Source organism: Acanthisitta chloris, unplaced genomic scaffold, assembly GCF_000695815.1.
Source record: "Acanthisitta chloris isolate BGI_N310 unplaced genomic scaffold, ASM69581v1 scaffold360, whole genome shotgun sequence".
Lineage (NCBI taxonomy): Eukaryota > Metazoa > Chordata > Aves > Passeriformes > Acanthisittidae > Acanthisitta > Acanthisitta chloris.
The window spans coordinates 56,804-63,109 of NW_008650841.1; positions in this window are offsets into that span (position 1 = coordinate 56,804).

Consider the following 6,306-nt stretch of genomic DNA (forward strand, 5'->3'; position numbering starts at 1 on the left):
TTTGGGGCTGTGTTTTGGATTTTTGCTGATAAAAGTGTTGATAACAGGGACGTTTCAGTTATTGTTAAATGGTACTCCCACAAAGTCAAGGCCTTTTCTGCTTCTCATAAAGCAATAAAGGGATTGAGGGTGCACAAGGAGTTGGCAGGGGACACAGCTGGAGCAGCTGGCCTCAACTGACCAAGGGGATATTCCATACCATATGGTGTCATGTTCAGAATATAAAGCTGGGGGAATAAGGAGGCAGGAGTGACATTCAGAGTGATAACAGTTAAGCATGATGAAGCCCTGATTTCTTGGGCATGGCTGAACACCTGCCTGCCCATGGGAAGTGGTGAATGAATTCCTTGCTTAGCTTATGCACAAGTCTTTTGCTTTACCTATTAAACTACCTTTATCTCCACCCACAAGTTTTCTCACTTTTACCCTTCTGATTCTCTACCCCATCCCACTACAGGAGGAGTGGTTTTAGCAGCCATCTGGGGCAGTGCTGCACACCAGGATTACACCACAATGCACATTTGCTCTAATTCAGAGATTTTTAGGCCGAGTTTGATGGACACGATTAGGGGTCCTAATTAAGTTAGCTGGGGAGATGTCCACGTGTTAGTGCTTTTATTTTTATCCACCTAAGTGGCAGCCATATACAGCAAACACTTCGAGAGTTTCACACAAGCACCACAAAAAAACCAATTGCATACAAAGTTAATTTGAATAATGCATACAACACAATGGTCAAAAGCAACAAATGTCTCTTTGGCTGAACCTCTGAACTGCTTAAAACAAAGCCAAATTCAGTTAAATCAAGTCTATCATGAGGCTGATATTTCACATGCAGTTTTCAGCTTAAAGCAAATTTTTATAGCCGGAAGAATGGAATGGTAATAAAATGCTGACAAGCCATACAAAATAGTTTCTGCTAGAGGGTGGATTGTATATTCTTGACATTTCAAAATAAACTGATTTATATTTAAGAAATAACATACAGTTCACATTCAGTAACTGTAACTCTTTATGTCTTTTCCTAAACAAATATCAACAAGAAAGTTCAGATTCTTTCCCCTTCCTAAGGTCAAAGCTGAAACGCTTCAGAGTTCATCCCTGAGGCCAGGTAGGTCTATTAAACCTCACACGAGAGCAGGATATTAAAAAAAAGAAATATCCTTTGCAAAAGCAGGACACATGTTCCTGTGGCTCAATTCCAGACCTCATGATTTAACTGCAGCTCCAAAGATTTAATGCAACAGACAGTTCATGTAGATATTCTCCCTCCTCCTGCCACATACTTGAGTTTAAGTTTTTTTAACAAACCAGAACTACTTCTGAGTCTTCCACTACTATAGAGTGGTGCCACAAACAGCATTCAGAAGAAACATATATGCAATGAAGGGCTGCCATTAGCTGCCATTTATGAAAAGAATCTCCAACAGATTGCACAACAAAACATCATGACAGCAATCCAGAAACCCAAACTTATAACCAAGAATCCTGTTATTTGACCTGCAAACAGAAACCTGACTATTAAAATTAGAATGCCAGAAGCATCTCAGTTTACTATTTACACCGAAAATCATGAGTTAATATGAGTATTTTAAAGAAGGACCTTAACAATAGACAACTTTCTCATAAGTGTGGTAATTTCAGTTACCAAACTCAGGAAACAGGGACTTTCCACAAACTTTTAAAAAGTAGCCTTGATGCAATGGCCTCTTGTTCACATTTTCACATTTCTTGGCAAAAGGTACAGCTTCTCATAAGCAGGAGTGTCTTTTTTGGTTTAGTTGTGCTTGTTACCTTTGTGATCATTCTTTGTGAAATTACCTGTAAACTGCAACAAAAATCCTTACACGATTTTAATTAGCTATTTTTGCCCTATTTTTTATGATCATCATTTCATAAACCTCATTTTCAAACAGCACATAGTCTTTCAATGTTTGTTTGATACATAAATACTCATACCCAAAACAAATGGTCACTGCTGGGTAGTTCTTTTCCATACAGATTTTTCCACTCCCATGCATGTTTCAGTTTTGAAAATAGTTTGTTTCGGAATACCAGTTCAGTAAGAACTGTTATATCAGCAATATTATCAATGGCACACTTCTGCATTCTGTACTTTCCATCTAGATCCATTAAATAGTTCTAGACTACCATATCTAGTGTTTTCACCTTATGTAGAGTTCAACTCTATAAATACATACAGTTCATGCAATTAATTTTCAGATAACAAGACCCTCTTGACAGAAATCCTAGGTTTCTGATATAAAATACGTCCAGAGTGTGCACACACACGCATCAGTTTTGATAGCTCACTTTTCGTTTTCCTCTCTTGGGATGTAACAGAGTTGGCAATTTTTTCATTACACTTGGGAATACTATGTGAGAAGTTTCCACACCTTTGGAAACCCACTCTGTAACACAAAAAGTTATATACATAGATCTGACCAGCTCATCAGAAAAATCATTCATGTAATTAAAACCAAGCTGAAGTATGAAGTCAGATTTTCATCTCTTAATTTTACATACATAAATCTGTATAGAAATTATGTCTCATATAAGCAGTCCAAATCCACTTTAGATCTTTTCTGTAAGGTCCATTTCAACCCCTATAATTCTATGATTCTATGATTTTCTGACATTTACTATGTGCATATACTATCTGTATCTAATAGTCCTATCTGCAAATACACTTTTTATCCTAACTAAGGATAAAAGAGTATTTTTATAACTGCATATTTTGTAAGTCACATATATACCAGAACAGAATAATAATCAGCTCAGAGATAGCAATTTTACAGCGAGGCTTACATTAAATAAATAAATTTAAACTACCAAATTCCCACCATAGCTATGAACACTTTGGCACGGGAAGGTTTTCTTTAGATTTATTTACACAGCCTGTGACTGCTTGGGCCCAAGCAGGCTTTTATAGGGCCATTACTGCTTGCCATATCTAAACATCTTTAAATGGCATTGAAATGAAAGATAACATGAATTTTTAAAAATCCATTATGAAATATTCTATTTTGTAGAGACACCAGTTCATCTTAACAGAGAGAAATAATAACAGCACGGCAGATGGACGAAGGTGTTAGATGAATGAGTAAAACGGTAATATAAAGGGAATGCTGTGTTACAAGTACTGCAAGGTCCTGACGCAACTACTGGAAGTAAACTTGAGGGAAGAAATGAGATTTAATCTATGTTATGTGTTCTTCACATGGGATGGGGATGGAGATTTTAATTTCTAGCTTTCATAGTGATATTATTTCACTCCTAACACTAGGCAGACAATTTCCATTTCTATCATTTACAGCCCACAGTGCCTTTTGTCTACCTGTGTAAAGAAAATAAACAAAACATTTCCCCATACGAAGCTGAGATCTGCCATCTTTTTCATTATTGCAAGGCATTTATTGTAGGCAGAGATGCAAACAGCAAGTGACACCAGTATGAAAATTTACAAACCTCATCATGCCAGTTTAAGGGTCAACATACATAAAGGAAAAGGGCAATCATCCAACTTCTGCTTCAGCATTTACACGGAGCATTTTATTACAATTCTCCTTTTCCTCTGTTTACTGTTCTTAACCAGAAGGAAGCTATACTTAATTCTTAATACTTAATTCTCATATCTTTCCATTTCCTCACATCATTACAATTCCAGATCACTATCTAGTCTACTTTGTATCTGGTTTTGGTGCCACTGAATGCCTGACTTCAGGAAAGAGCAAAACAATTCCTGGGGGGCTTTACCTAATCATTCTTTTGTGTTATACTTCAGGGATTGACACAAATGGAAAAAATCTTGGATATTGCCCTCTGTAAAATACCACTCACTGCACTACAATTTGAATATAATTTGGAATTCACTAAGGACTTGGACCATAATTTATATTTGTCAAATATATGTTAATTAATTCCAATGACATTAAAATAATCTCCCATTTTGGTGCTATCATACAGCAAACAGAAATTACTAAAGAGTAATTAATTGTTATTAGACTTTACTTCATACTTACAACAGGAGGATCTTACATGATCAAATTTCACAATAATATTCTACAATAAGAAAAGATGAAAACAAGGTCTTCAGCAGACCATGAATATCAGTCACTTGAATTCACTAAAAAAAGAAATAAGTAAGTTTGAAAATATAAAAAGCCATGTTTTCAGTAATATCTAAACCAAATATCTAAATATCTAAACCAAATTTCCTTTAAGATATGGTTATTAGTAAGTAGGATATTTGGTTTCCATCTCCTTCTAGATTCAAGGGATTCAACAGATTATTAATTAACATAAAATACAATTATTTTTATGTTACTTTTTCTTCTTAAGATATAACTAAAGAGATAATGAAGGGCAAAATATTGATTTGTGGCTATACTAGCATTAAACATACATGAGTATACATACACACAGATATGATTTAATTAAGCAGTAATAATGCTATTATCAGACCGAGTGCAACCTCTGTTATCATACAGCCATCAGCAGAGTCCTGCAAATTTATAATCTCAAAGGATGTTTAAAAGTTAAGAAAACATGTTACCGTCGTATCCATGTCACAAAAGTTCCGAACTTTTTTGTTCACATTTTGCAATAGCCGTTACCGTTGTATCCATGTCACAAAAGTTCCAAACTTTTTTGTTCACATTTTGCAATAGCATTTTAAATACAAAACAGTTACTACAAACAATCTTTAACTGAGTATCATCCTTCTGAGCACTTACTGTAACAAACCATCCAAATCATTCAGAAAAAAAATTCACAAAATTTTCACTGTCATTTTTCTTACTCATTTGATTGACATCTGTGTGTAGAGAGCTTAATGGTTATCCTGAGTACTGAACTGAAAATATAAACCTGTGTAAACCTAGAAAACATATGCTCATGAAGTGCTAAACTAAAATATTCCCATCCACTGTGCTCTGTAAACTGAGAGTAGTTTTTTTAATAGAACGTACATGGATTTAACTACAGAATTCATTAAAGTGAGTGCAAGTCATACAGCTAAAATTTACTGCCATGGAAAGAGATGTCTTTAGAATACATCCAATAAAATTTAAGTAGGAGCTGCAGTACCTGAATATTTTAAATAGTCATCAGAGACAAAAATTGTTGTGAGGCTGCAACAAAGATGAAGAAGAAAGAGCTTTATGATGTCTGTGTCTGGCAACCATGATAAAATATTATACACATCTTATAACTGACTAATTACTGATGTCCTGTTTTTCACTTCATTTGACTACCTAAACTGTCTCTAAAGTGCCTATCTGCATTTGCATTTTAATGAATAATAATTGATATTTATTCAGCACACTCTATTTGCACCTCAGAGGTTCATTTACAGATTAATATTCTTATTACCTAAAACAAACTATGCATAGATATTCAGATTTGGGAATTAATAGCAAGCAAGCAAGACACTGTGGGTAGCATTATAATTTGGTCAACCTGTTGACCTCAGTTTCAGCTTTTGTACTGCATTAGGTGTCAGTGGTGGCTGGAGATGTCTGGACTTTAGGAAGTTGCACCACAGTTCCAAGGAGATAAAGAATTACAGAGACTCCTCACTGAGATGTCTAAAGGTTTTCAATTTATGCCATTCTTGCCAAAGAATATAAATCACCCAGAAGAAATGAGTAGTACTCACTGCTTTCTACAATGACACTGATAGTAAAGAAAACATCAGAGTATACTGTGACTAAAAACAAAAGAAAAAAAAATCAGGCCTATATAAGCTTATGAACCATCCTGACTGGTTTATATTGTGTCTTAACCGTGCAAGCCCAACTAAGAGCAATGAGAATGTTCAGCATTAATTCCAGAAAGTGCTGTCCACCTGCATTAATTTGGTTTGTGATTTTGAGAGTAACAATTCAGTAGTCACTCTAGTGATTTCCTTACTTTGCTTGGCACTCTTTACAATGAAAAAAATTAAATCAAAGAAAGAATAAAACCCAAACTTTACTGCTATAGTAAATTTGATTACATATTTTACAGCTGTGGATATCCACAATATAAAGAAACAAGCCAACACAAGCCCAGAAGTGACATTTGGATTTCATATTCATGGCTGGTTCTCCAGCAGATCAGGTTTAAATATCAAGCTTCTGTGAAGAGATTTCCCTGTGACATTAATCTCTCTCAGCCATACATTCTTCTCAGGAAATTTATATTCCAGTATCCTAAGAAGTATTTTCTCTTCTTTTCTATATATCTCCCTATTTCCTGGGATAACACTGAACCTAATCTAAACCAAGCACTTTGTGCAATGGGCTGCCCTAAATTTTAAAACTG